General features: G+C 50.3%; 1 long non-coding RNA gene across 8 annotated transcripts in view; it reads left to right on the top strand.

The window, feature by feature from the left end:
• LOC140618457 (uncharacterized) overlaps positions 1-12,061 on the top strand; it is a 111,016-nt gene extending 98,955 nt beyond the window's left edge. For 2 of the 8 annotated variants that reach the window (XR_012018591.1, XR_012018592.1), the window contains 3 exons: positions 8,018-8,147; positions 8,428-8,594; positions 11,365-12,061. This is a non-coding gene — a long non-coding RNA (uncharacterized lncRNA). The other 6 variants (XR_012018589.1, XR_012018588.1, XR_012018590.1 and 3 more) reach the window with 6 other exon arrangements.
• The last annotated feature ends 1,916 nt before the right edge of the window (positions 12,062-13,977 follow it).

Below are 13,977 nucleotides of genomic sequence, written 5' to 3'. Positions count from 1 at the left end.
CAGCAGAAAGGGCCTGACATGTCACACTCATAGTTCCGACCTTGCTTTTTTTAGAAAAGGAGCTCTTTCCCATGGTTAAGGGGAGAAGTCAGACTTTCCTGTTCCTCTTGGGCTGGGCATGAAGCAATCTTCAGCCCTGATGTTGACACCAGGTCAAACCCTAGACCTTCTCTCTGAGTCTGGGCTCCTTGGACTTCTGAGTTCTGACCTTGGAAAGTAAGAAAAGGACCCCCTGGCTGGGGGTTGCACAGCAGCAAAAGTGGTGCAGGACCCTAGCCGAGATGGAGGGAGCAGGACAGTGCCAGGGGCTTAGCCCTGGGGCACGCAGCTCAACTTGGACCCCAGCTTCACCACACACTGGCCAGGAGGCCCTGAACAAGCCCCTCAACCTTTCTGAATCTCAGTCTCTCCACCAGTAGTGGAGAAATTGGACTCTATTTGCAAAGCTGGTATTTATAGAAAAATAATGAGAAGATCTATGTGGAGAGCTTTCTGTAGGGCTTAGCATGTGGTACTCCCTCAACAGACCGGAAGCTAGTACCTCAGTCTTTACTTTGAACAATTATACAGGACATGGGAGTAAGGATTTTATATGCTCAGAGGTGGGGGCCTCTGGATTTCCCAAGATCTTCTGGGTCTTAGTCCCAGCCCCATCCCACATCCCCATGCTAGTAACAGCATGAACTGGGAAAAACTCATCCTTTTCTCTGATCTTGAGCTTTCATCTCCCTTTCTGGGTCCCTGTTGGTGGGTTGTGGTGGTGGGATTTCTGCATGTGCTAGGCATATGGTGGACACGCAGTAACTGCTCCCATTATTACAGGGGAATCAAGTCAGATCCATCCAGTGGATGGCCTCAACCTCTGTGGGGCTGACCACCATCAGATACGTGCGGGTGGGTCCGTCCTCTGGCCTGGTATGAGGTGGAGAAAATCTAATGGAAAAATGAAGGTCAGAGGGGCTTTCTCAGTGTGATCATTCACTTTTTTGTTATTTTCAGAGCCTGGCACAGGGCCTGGCTTATTTTAAGCCCTCGATACATACTTGTCAAATTAAAGAAGGCTTTGTTAAAGCCGACAATTTTGTTCCAACAGGGTTGGCTCCATGGGCAGGGCCCCATGCTTAGGAGGGCCCTGTGCATGGCTTAATGCTCTCCTGTTGGCATCTTGAAATTCTTAATACTGTTTGAAAAAGGGCCATTCGTTTCCATTTTGCTCTTGGCCCTACAAATTATGTAGCAGGTCCTGCATGCAGGCAAATATACCTAGAAGCAAATCCAAGCTGCTCAGGCTGACTTGCTGATCTGCCCTGCTCCGTCGCTGAGCTCTGTGGCCGGGTGCCACCATGCTTCCTGAACGCTAGCCACCCAGACCTGTTCCTTTAACAGGTCATGCCCCCAGCCCCTCCCCAGCTCACCCTGTGGTTGGCTCCTGTCACTATTCCTGTCTGGGCTCTTTTTTTTTTTTTTTAAGATTTTATTTATTTATGAGAGACCCAGAGAGAGAGGCAGAGACATAGGCAGAGGGAGAAGCAGGCTCCATGCAGGGAGCCCGATGTGGGACTCTATCCTGGGACTCTAGGATCACGCTAGAAGCCAAAGGCAGATGCTCAACCACTGAGCCACCCATGTGTCCCCTGTCTGGGTTCCTAAGTCGCCTTCACCGGAGGGCCCACCCTGACTACCCTCCAGCCACTCTGTCTTATTAACCTGATTTATACTCATTATATATGAGTATAAATGATTCTTCTTTCTGAAATCCACTTGTTTTTTATTTCTTGGCCTGTTTATTTCCTGTTTCCTGCAGTAGACTAACCCCAGAGATAAAAGGCAGCAAGCAATCTTCCTGTGTTGTTCCCTGCCTTGTTCCCAAAGCGCTGCACGGCCCTTGGCACACAGTTGGTACTCAACAAATGCTTACCGACTTAAGAATGGACGGCATTGGCAGCGTTGGCTTTTCAACTCTGATCTCCTGAGACTCTCTAAGATGGGAAGGTGAGAGCAGAGCTGGCAGCACAAAGCCGAGGTGGGGATGAGAATGGCTGTGTGGGTCCCCAGCACCTGCCACGCTCGTATTCTCCTGACAACAGGGGCTGGGCTCCTGGCTCAGGCCCCTGCAATGGGAGTCCTTTCTGCTCACGGGGACTTAAAAAGGTCTCAGCAGCTGCTTAGGATCAAGAGGTGGGAAGTCAGAACTCTACTGCTGTGCAAACACTGTATCAGAGGCCACTTAATCCACTACTCCATTTTGTAGGTGAGAACATTGAGGCTCAGGGAGAAGAAAATTATTTTGATGGGGTGACTGGGTGATGGGCACTGAAGGGGGCACCTGAAGGGATGAGCACTGGGTGTTATACTATATGTTGGCAAATCAAACTCCAATAAAAAAAATATATATGTAAAAGGAAAAAAAAAAAAGAAACTTATTCTGTAGCCATAATAGTAACAGCAAAAACCCAACTCGACCCAAACCAACAAATCAAACAAAAAGAAAAAACACAGTCAGAGGCACTATAGCACACAAGCACAATATTAAATGCATTAATATTACAAGGTGCTTAGGACACTTTCTGGCACAAAGAGTTCTTTCACTGTTCCAGGAAATTTGCAAGACCCTTACTCGTATCGCTGCATTGATTGAATCCCCCCGGCCGCCTGTAATACTGCAGTCCCATTCTGCAGACGAGGAAATGAAGGCCCCGGCTAGGGAGTGGAAGGGCTGGGGTGTGACCCCAGGCTGGCTGACTCTAGGGCTGGGTTCTTGGGCTCTTTCCTGGATTGCAGTTATGGGTAGAGCGGGCCTGGCATCTCTGTGCTCTTTCCCAGCACCGGGCAGGGGATTGGCCCGAGTGGGAAATGCCTCTGATTCACATTTGCTCTGCTGGGAAGCCACCTTACTCATTGGCTCATTCATGCTACAAGTATCCTTTGCCACTGTCTCCCCTGTGCCTGGTGCCATGCCAGGAACTGCAGACAGATAGGTGAAGCCAGGCATCTTCTGGGTGTTTGAGCAGCAGTCCCAGGCGGGGCCCGGGGATGGCATTGGCAGAAGGTGGGCCACATGCCAGACGGCCAATGGGCTCAGGCTCTCTGACTTTGCTGTTCCTCCTGGGGTCTTTGCCCACCCCATGCGGAGGGTACAGCTGACACAGGAGGCATGAAGGGCTGGGATCCCAGAATTATCAGAGCAGACCAGGCCTGTGCAGTTCTCCTCTGCAAACTGCCACCGGGAGGGCTATGATGAACTCTGGTAGCTCCGATGTGTCTGAGCTGTGTTCACTCATGGGCCAGGGGAGCTATGGAGAGGGAGTGGAGCACCAGGGGAGCCCATCCTTGGGAGACCCCAGGGGAGCCCATCCCTGGGAGACCTCAGGGGAGCCCATCCCTGGAAGACCTCAGGGGAGCCCATCCCTGGAAGACCTCAGGGGAGTCCATCCCTGGGAGACCCCAGGAGCCCTCAAGCAGTGATTTCAGAGTCATCTCTTCTTCCCTGCAGCCTGGCTATCCTGCCTGGAACCTCTGAGACTGTTCTGTTCCTCACGCCCTCTCAGAAGCATCTCAGCAAGCCCTGTGGGATTCAGTGTGGGTCTCTTGAGGTGCGTGGTCCCTCTTCTGTCCACAGCAGAAATCCTAAACCTGTGACATCCATCGACTTCGCCTACCTATTCATGCATGCACTCAAGACTTTCTTTCCACAAATATTTCCTGAATTTCTCTCGTAGGCTGGGCATTGTGCTGGGCTCTGAGGACACATCTGAAAATAAATCAGTCATGATTTCCACCCTCACAGGGCCCACATATTAGAGGGCCAGCATAAATAGAATAAAGCAAGGAGAAAAAAAATAATCACACACCCTAAAATGTACATGGAGGGAAAGAATGGGGTGATATCTAGTGGTTTTGGAGCTGACTCTTCTCAGCTCATGAGAGACCACCGTTAAAGATTCAGGAGTTTGATGAGCTGGTGGTTAAACACAGGCATTACAAAAAATGAAGGTGTGAAAATTTATAATGAAATAAGTTACATTAAAAAAATAAAATGCATCACTTCTTAAGTATTTTACTCTTAGCTCTGCTCTTGAAACTATCTGCTCCCGTTGTCTCCATAGAGTGGAAACACCCTCTACCTATGTGTCACTGTGCCTCTCTTCCTGACACCACCCCCACTGGGATCCACGAGAGAGGAGCAGAAGAACGGACCTCAGGCTGGGAGGTCGGGGCCGGTGTCTCTAAGGAGGGGGTGTTTTTGCCGAGGGACCTGAAGGACCAGAAGGGGTCGACCATATAACCGACCATATGGGGTTTCACATGGAGGGAAGAATAAGGGCGAAGTCTTGAGGTGTGGCTGTTTCTGGGCATAAAGAGGAGACCAGTAGGGCTGTTGAGAAGTGTAGACATCTCAGGCACGGTGAGTGAGGGCAGAGGACGCTGGAAGAGTGGGCTGGGGCCAGACCTTACAGTGCCAGGGAGTTTGCATCTTATTTGAAGTGCAGTGGGAAGCCATAGGAGGCCAGGCTGCCTCCGTGTCCCCTCTGATTCCAGGACAGTACTGCCTCCTCCCCACCTGCAGGACACCTCGAGTCTGTCCTCCTTCTGCCCCAGGGCTTTCTCCAGAACTACCGGGGTGGGGTGGGGGAAAGGTAGCAGGAAATGAATTCTCCTGCTGGGCCCCTTCATCTCCTTCAACCACAGGAGATGGAGAGTGGTGGATAAAGCCTCCTGCTTTCCAGATGGGGACTTCTAGGAGGCCTTCTGCACTCTGCTCAGAGGCCCTGTGCACGCAAGCCCCTATGCCTACTATAATGGCCTCAGTAATGTCCCCTTTGGGAAGCTGGGCCCTTTCTCTGTCTCCCACTTCCTGCTCTTTCACTCATGCTTCCTGGGATCAACTCCCAGATCGATTACCTGCACCCAAGTCCCTGTCTCAAGCTCTGCTTTTGGGGGACCCCCACACTAAGATCAGTGTGGTGATGTGAACACAGTGAGCATAGAATGGGTGGATTGGGATGGGCTGGAGGCACCCCTCCCCCTCAGCTCCCTCTCCCTGTGCCTGGGGCCCTGCACTCCTTCATGGTCCCCTCTCCCTGGCCCCAGAACCAGTCCTGGTCAGGGACAGTCCCTGTGCTGAGGCCTGAGCATGTCAGCCAGCTGGTAAATCAACCCTGGCACCATGGTGTGAGGACACCCCAGAAGCCTCGCTGTGTCTGCACCCGATCCCCTCCGCTCCATGGTGGCCTGGCGTCAGGCTCCCGATGCGGGTCATGCTAGGCTGGCCCATCACTTGCTGGTCCCCATCCTCCCACATGGTTCTGCTAGGCTGCAACCTAGATCAGACTCTTCGGCGAGCCGTCTGAGTCCCCATGTGGCAGCATGGCTGGTCCCCAGCGTTGAGGATATGCCTGAATTAGGCTGGACCACACGGACCTCTGTCTTGTGGGTTTCTCAGGTCCTCGGCCAGAGGCTGCAGCCCCACCCTATCGGCCCAGCCTGGGTCAACTAGGATACCTAGTCTTGCCTCTTCCTCAGTTTCCCTAGTTCAGAGTAGTTTAGCAGCCCACTTAGCAGGGTAGGCCTCAAGATGTGCTTCTATTGTGGTGAGAGGGTCTGAAATTAAGAGCAGCTAGGTGCTGGTGTTGTGGGTGTCCTGTGTGCTCAGAGTAGCCTCCACACACCCCCTTCTAAATCACTCCCTTCTTGGCCCTGCAAAAGCCGTGTCCTTCTAACTCCCCTCCACTCTGCACCCCCCAGTACAGGCCCTTTATCAGGACATGAGTTGCCTGTGGCAGTGGACCCCACTCCTTCTAGGACGTTCTTACTTGGCTTGATGCCTGGGAAACCAGCCCATTCTCCTCCCTCTCCCCTGGGGGCCTGGCTCTCTTCCCCACCATCAGCTCCTCCTGCTGCTCCCTTCTGAAGCTCTCCAGAACATTCTGACTCATCCTCTGACTCAGGTGGAGTCTATTTCTGTTCCCACGTTCTGCTCCCTGATGGGCTGGAGATCACAGCTGTCACTCTGGGGGAAGGGGGCAGCGAGGATCCTGTGCGTGTGCTTGTGCATGTGTGTCCACGTGTGTGCAGGAGGCACACCACCCCCAAGAAGCTGGGGAGGGTGGTTCTCGTATTCCTCCCCCACCTTATATCCCCCCAACTCCTCAAGAGCTGACAAGCATCCCCCAAAGTTCCAGGAGAGATGAGTGGTGGCAGTAGCCACGAAGAACCTCACCCTGATCTTCTCAAGCTCATTGTATTATGGAAGATGCTTTTTAGCAAAGAACCTCCAAGTGGACGATCGCTTCTGGCAAACTCTGAATCCTAGAATCTCTACATAGTAGAGTTGACAGGAACCTAGAGGTTTGAAGACAACCACCTACTTGATACTTTGGGCCTAAAAAAGACCCAGATTGGTGAGGAACCATGTCTGAAATTAGCCAGCAAGCAAGTGGCCGAGCTGGATTCAAATCATAATTAATTCAAGCCTTCTGTTGATGTCAGATAGTTTCCTGTCCTCTCGCCTGTCACCACCTAGGCAGGAGCCCCCTTCCACTAGGTATGGTGGCCAGAGCCACTTGTAGCGATTAGCAGTTGAAATGTGGTGAGTCTAAATTGAGAGGCATTGTAAGTATAAAATGCATGCCAGATTTCAAAGATGTAGCATAAAAAATAATAGGAAAAATTCTCCTTAATGTTTTTTTTACATTAATTGCAGGTTTGAAATGGTAATATTTTGGATATATATGGGATTAAGTAAAATATAGTAAAATTAATTTCACCCATCTCCTTTTTAAAATGCACCTACTAGAAAATTTTAAATTCCATGTGTAATTTAAATATGTAATGGCTCATGTTTGTGGCTCACATTATGTTTCTGTTGGGGCGGATCAGCCCTCAGGCCAAATCTGGCCTGGTGCCTGTTTATATAAATAAAGTTTTATTGAAACATAACCAGGTTCATTCATTTACATAGTGTCTAGGGGCAACTTTGCTTTATAATAGCCGAGTCCATTATTTGAGACAGAGACATTTTGACCCTCAAAGCTTGAAATATTTACTCTCCAGCCCTTTACAGAAAAATTCTGCTGACTCTTGCACTAGACCATCAATTTCATGAGAACAAGGATTATGAGCTTGACACAGAGTAAGTGCTTAATAAGTATGAGTTGAGTGAATGAATGACTTGGTTAATTTTGGAGGGTAAGTTGGTTGGAATTCTAGGCAGAGGGGCTAGCGTATGCCAAAGCATGGGGCCAAGAAATAGCACTGAGCATGCTGGTGATGGGGGTATCTGGAGTGGCCCTTTATAGAAGATTTGCTGACTCTTGCTCTAGATGCTTATATCAGCCTTCTCCTTGCTCCTTTGCCTGGTGGTGTTCCTTCTCAGGCAACTGCCATTCTGTCTATACAAACCCCACCAAAATCATTAACCTGCTCCAAAATCTTCAAGAGCCAGGCCATCGCTTGTAGGAGGAAGCAATGCTTCTGAGCCTGCCTTCTCCCCTCCCGAGCTCCTCTGGGCCTGCTCTTGCCCGAGCCCCACCCATTCTGGTCTCTGAGCCTTTCTTCATCCCCCTCTGCCTGCAAACCTTGCCTTGATCTTGCAAGTCAAATATCCACCCTTCCAGGCTCAGTTCCAATATTTCTTCCTGGAGACACGATGTGGCATGTTGCCAGTTTGAGTTTCTTTTAAATAATTGTTACTGTAAGATAAATGATAGGAGGCAGTCAGTTCCCACAGCACGTTGTATCTTTTTTCTTTCACTGCAACGCTCATAATTGGAAGCAGGAAATCTCACTTTTTATCTAATACTTACTGTGTCCACCACACTAAGCTCTTCCCACATATTGTCTTTTAAAATTCTCTCAACTTTATGAAGAAGGCACCATTTTACCTCCATTTTACAGATGAGGAAACAGACTCAGAGACATGACATAAAAATAGTGAGTGGTGACTCTGAACTTCAAATTCAGGTGGGTTGGACCCTAGAACCCAAAGTCTTAACCTAAGTTCTGTGCTCTTTGCTAGGTTACTTCCTACTCATCCATGCCTGGGCCCCTGGCTCCTTCTGCAAAGACTCCCATTCCAGGTCCTAGAAGCAATCCTGACTAGGGACAGCCTAGACCCTGCTCTGAGGCCTTAGTGTGTGAGCCAAGAGGTAAGTCATACCCTGTGGGGTTTGTAATGGGGCCTACCCGGACCTCACTCCAGACCTCACTATCTGCTCTACCCTCAAGGTAAGTATAAATGAACCCTTTGCTCCATTTTTGGGTCTTGACACATAAGTCATCTCCACAGGGAAGTCCTCTATGATTGCCCAGATTGGATTAGATCTTGGATACATGTTCTCATTATGCTCAAGTCTTCTCCTTCCATAACTCTCATCACATCTGACATTTTTGGGTAATGAGTCCTTTATCATCTGTTTCCCCTGCTAGACTAAGTATCATGGGTGCAGGGGTTTTCCGGCACGGCTCCAAAGCCTGGCACGTGAGAGGTGCGCAGTGAATATTTGACTGGATGAATGAAATCCTGCTTGTTCTCCTCACCTGGATATCATATCAGCCTTACTGGGCTCCAACTCCACAGGGAAGCAGAGAAGCACGTGAGTTTCTGTCCCCTCCCCACCCCTCCCTGAATGACTTAGTGTGGAGGACACTGGTATGTGTTGAAAGGAGACTATGAGAGATCGATGATCATGAGGCCAGTAATAGAACTTGAGACAAGAAGGCCCCCTCCTTGGCCTCAGCCGACCCGATGCGCCCACCATATGCCCTGTGGAGGCACAGCCTGTGGCTGACGACCCACAGGAGGAGAGGAGGGGCCGTGCCTCACCTCGCAGACCCGTCTGTGGCACAGGTGGGGAGCCAGACGGAACCCACCCCCCTCGCCCTGCCCGCAGGGAGTGCTGGGAAGTCTGCTGATCAATCATAGAGGACAGCTCCAGCGCTGGGAGGAGGACTAGCAGGAGGAGTCTGATCCCCAAGCATAGCCAATGGCTGCCTGCGTTTCTCCTCCACAGTGGATGTGGCTACAGAATTTGGGTTTTCACCTTGTTCAGAGGAGGCCTGGGTAGGTGAGGCCTGTAGCAGTTGGGATTTTATGCTGGCCCTGCTCATCCTTTTTTTTTTTTTTTTTTTTTTTTTTAAGGATTTTATTTATTTATTTGAGAGGGAGAGATAGAGATAGAGAGAGCATAAACAGAGGGAGAGAAAAAGGGACAAACAGACTCCCCAGAGAGCACAGAGCCCAAGTGGGGTTCACTTCCAGGACCCCGAGATCGTGACCTGAGCCAAAGTCAGATGCTTAATGGACTGAGCTACCCAGGTGCCCTGTCATACTTACACATCTCAGGGCTTGGCTGCTGGGCGGGAAGGTCAGCCTGCTCTGGGGCACCTTAGCATTCAGTCTCACAGGCTGGGTCCAGGTGACCGGCTCACTGTGGTTTGCCTGGAACTGTCCTATTATTAAGACTGTAAGTCCCACTGCCCAGGAAATCCCTCATTCCTGGGCACACCCAGAAACTGATCACATTCCCGAGTGACCCTTGCTCTATGTGATCAGCTATAACACACTAGATGCACATCACAGCACGCTGGCCACCTCTTCTTCAGCTTGGCACAAGACTGCAAAATTCCTTGGGGTTCAGGGTTGGGCTGGAGCTGGGGACAGGCAGCAGCCAGTTCAGGCCTGTGAATCTGACCAGTTCATAGGGACTGGTATGAGCCCTATCCGATCCCGTGTCAAAACCCAGTGTGGGGGCCCCGAGACAGTCTAGTCTACGAGGCTGTGATGTGGCTACATAGAGCTGGCCTGGTTTTTGGGAGATGCATATGTTCGTACAGAGCATAATAAGCCAGACCTGTATACACTGGAAATCTAATGTGAGCTACACAGGTGATTTAAGATTTTCTAGAAACTATATTTAAAAAAAAGGGGGCACCTGTGTAGCTCAGTGGTTGAGCACCTGCCTTTGGCTCAGGTTGTGATCCTAGAGTCTTGGGATTGAGTCCTGCATTAGGCTTCCCACTGGGATCCTGCTTCTCCCTCTGCCTACGTCTCTGCCTCTCTCTCTGCGTTTCTCATGAATAAATAAATAAAATCTTATAAAGAAAGAAACAGATGAGATTGATTTTAGTAATACATTCTATTTAACCCTATTACCCAAAAATATCATTTTAGCTTGTGATCAATATAAAATTATTAATGAGATAATTTACATTTTAAAAAAATTCAGCACATCTCAATTTTGTCCAGCCACATTTCAAAGACACTTGTGGCTAGCTCTGGACAGTGCAGAACTAGGCACTTTTATGGCAGGGAAAGGACCTCTGTTCAGACAGGGCTTCTAAGGTCTTAGTACATCCATTTTGAGGGGGTATTTGGGGTCCTTGAAGATAAAGATAGATCTGTGGATTTCAGAGTCATTGGTTGCCCTGTTGCAATACTGACACTGTCTCGGAATCCTATCCCAGGACTGTAGGTCCACTGGGGCAAGAGTGGTGTTGTTAGAGTTCATCTTGGTAGGGTAGCCAGACCACAAGGAGGAATGTCTGCGGGTGTGGCTGGGGAGGGGCTCTTTCTTACTCTTGGAGAAGGCATGTAGTCAGCCTGCAGGCTTGGCGAGTCTGAGTCTTAATGGAGCAAACAGGAGCAGGAGCCTCCTGCTGGGAGAGGGTGCCTTCCCTTCCCACCTTTCCTTCCAACCTGGAGGGGCAGGTTGTGGACTGAGTTCTGTGTCTGGTTTCCATCTCAGTGTCCAAGGGTCCAACATGTCCCAGTGCTTCCTAAGAATTGTTTTGCAAATGTCAATCTCCTCCTCCTCCTCCTCCTCCTCCTGTTTCTTCTTCTACTACTAGATTTATTTATTTATTTATTTATTTATTTATTTATTTATTTATTCATTCATTCATTCATTCATTCATGAGTGACACACAGAGAGAGGCATAGACATAGGCAGAGGGAGATGCAGACTCCCTGTGGGGAGTCCGAAGTGGGAACTCAATCCCAGGACCCCGGGATCATGACCTGAGCCAAAGGCTGATGCTCAACCAGCCACCCAGGTGCCCCAAAGATCTCCTTCTTAAAGGCAGTGTTTCTTTGGCTTTTGAAACTTATGTTTCCTTCCCTCAGGAAAATGGACAGTCCAGTATGTGCATACACCCTTTTAAATATAATCATAGGGGTACAGAGGCTCCCAGAAGCATTCTTTGCCCTCAAGAGTAAGGATTTCCACTTCTGGTAAAAAAAAAAATACGGAGTCCTCATGAGGCACAGAAGTGAGAGCTGAGCCCCATTCTGTGTCTCCCTATTACACATGGAGTCACTCACATCGACAGTCAAAGCTCTTCTTAACTCTTTTGTTCCCACTCTAGGAATGACTAGGGTGAAGCCGACCTTTGCGGAGCCCACGCAGAAAAGATGCCTCCAGGACCCCAGAGTGGGACAGCTCTTTTGGACAACGTGCTTCAGTACTGGAGGCAGCATCTTCTCATAAATCGTCTACAAGACAACGTGCTTTGGAACTCAAAGAAGCATCTCTTTTCACATAACCAATTACAGAACTAATTACAAACTGTTTTTATCTGTTCATTAAGGTAGATATAATTAAGGCAACATTTTGTTAAACTAGTTTGAGTGTGTGCTGTAGAGTAATAATTACTACTTTTATTTCTTTGCGATCCTTTCTAATTTGTCTTGGCTTCATCTAAAGCCACCTCCTGTTCTTTCTTGCTCTCTGCTCTTCATCACAAAGGCTTAGGCCCCTTGTCCTGCACCCCTGTCACTTTCCTGGTTACGTTCCCCCTCTCTTGCTGTCCCCTCAAATTGTGCTTCCTCAGGGGGGCCTTCCTGATGCCCCAGACTGGAGAAGTCCTTTGGCGTAATCCCCCCCCCACTCACCATTCCACTGTTGCATCGATATGCACCTGTCACCTGTGCTTCCCACTGCACCGTGAGCTTCTCGAAGCCCAGGCCTCAGGCCTGTGCCATTTCCTTCTGTGTCCCGAGTGCCCCAGACAATGCTTGGCTGTTGGTTATATTCAATAAACATCGGTGGATTGATTCGTGGTAGATTTGGGCTGGCTTTGCTCCTTGTTGGCCACTGTTGGAATCTGCTCAGATCATAACTGGGCACAATTCTTTGTCCCACCCTCCACTGTCCACTTCCCCTTCTCTTCCTGTTTTGTGAATACGCACTCACACATAGGCACACTTGTATGCATGCACACATGTGCGCATGCGCACGCGCGTATACACACACACACACCACACACACACAGAGGGGATGAGTGGCATCTGTTCATATCTCCTCTTTGCCTTTAGGTCAGAACTCCTTGGCCCTTGTTAGCTGGCCTGGTTTCTGAATTGATCTATAGAGGGAGAAAGGGGCCTCTGTGCTGCTTCTGAGAGATGCATTGCCTTCTGGGGGTGTCTATCTTCTCAGGGGGCCGTGGGGATTATCTGTGCATCCATCTACCACCTCTACCTCCCACCAGCCCCCTGGCTAGGGAGCTCCTTTTCCCTAAAGCTCATGGCCTGTGCTCCATTTCTGCCATTCCTAATAGATATGCCCTGGCACTCAGACTGGGGAGCCAGCGGCTGGAATCACACCTCCTCCCCTCCCTAGCCCTGCCCAACAGGGGTCCCAGGTGGGAGGTTACCTCCTTCCAGGCTCTCTAGGAGACCTCCCCCAGCCAGCACAGGGCCCTGGGCAGTAGGCCAGGCTGCAGTCCCTAAGGGGGGTGTGGCCTGGGAACACAGCCCTCTGGAGCGAGCCCAGGGCGGTCATCGCACAGCTGGCTGTGAGTCCATGCCACAGAGTTTAAGACCTTTGACTATGGAGCTCTGTTTCTGGAACCAGTTTAGACCATGATGATGTTCTCCATGTCCCCATTCCCAGCCTGTGTCAGCTCTGCTCCTCCCCACCTCATGCCCTGCTTGGGCCTTTGCCCCGAACCTTGCCCCTTCCCAGTGTCCATGGTCTGCTCCACCTACTGCCAGACCAATGAGAGGCCAGGGGAGGAGAGTCCGATGGGGGGTGGGGGTGGAAATGCCTCATGCCTAAAGTCAGGATTGCACCCCCCGCCCCTCCCACACACAGTGCTCTGAGAGGACAGGCTTGCTGAACTCCCTGGGGAGGCTGTGCCAGCTGACCTTCCTCCCTGCCTCCTCAGCCAGCCTCGTGCTGCTTGTCCATTCTTGTTCTCCAGCACTTTGCATTCAGACCATTCCTTCCACCTGCTGCCCCCAGCTCTGTCCCTTTATTCTCCCACCAGGATGTGTGCAGAGTGCTGGCTAAGACTTTTGGAGTCCACAGACTTCAGTTTGATGCCTGGCCATTTGACCTTGGACATGACTACACGTCTTTGCCCCTCTGTGTTTCCTCGTCTGTCAAATGGGCTTAAGACTCCCTTTCTAATAGAGTTGTCATAAGAATGACATAAGGCAATGCACCCCTTCAACACACACTTCTGAGCACCTGCTATGAGACAGACACTGAGCTGTGTGCTGGGTTACGGTAGTGATTCAGACAGAACCTGGTTGGAAGGAGCCCATGGTTTAAAGGCAGAGACAGAAAACTCTTACACATGGGCACAGAGAGAGTCCAACAAATCAGCAGAGCCATACGTTTCCCCTGCATGTTGGATGGTGTTGAGAGGCAGATGGGTAGGAAGCTGTGACAGGAGGCGCCAAGGTGAGAGCATCCCGAGGCAGGTGGGGAGCGAGGAGCAGGAGGCGGTACTCACCAGAACCCTGGAAGGTGAGGAGAGGTCCAGGACTGGGGAGAGTGCACCAGGTAGAGGAACACTCTGAGCGGGAAGGCTTTGAAGGTAAAAGAAAAAGAAAAATCATCTGGTGGGTTTATAGATCTCCATGGAGCGGGTGTGTGTCTCTGTGGCTTGGGCACGGCAAGCAAGTTATATCTGGAAGTAGTGAGCCTAAGACAAAATATACTGGATCCTGTAGACGGGTTCTGATGGGCAGCA

This window comes from Canis lupus, chromosome 26 (genome assembly GCF_048164855.1).
Source record: "Canis lupus baileyi chromosome 26, mCanLup2.hap1, whole genome shotgun sequence".
In the NCBI taxonomy this organism is placed as follows: Eukaryota; Metazoa; Chordata; class Mammalia; order Carnivora; family Canidae; genus Canis; species Canis lupus.
The sequence above is the reverse complement of the archived record's forward strand: the minus strand, read 5'-3'. Positions and strand labels throughout refer to the sequence as shown.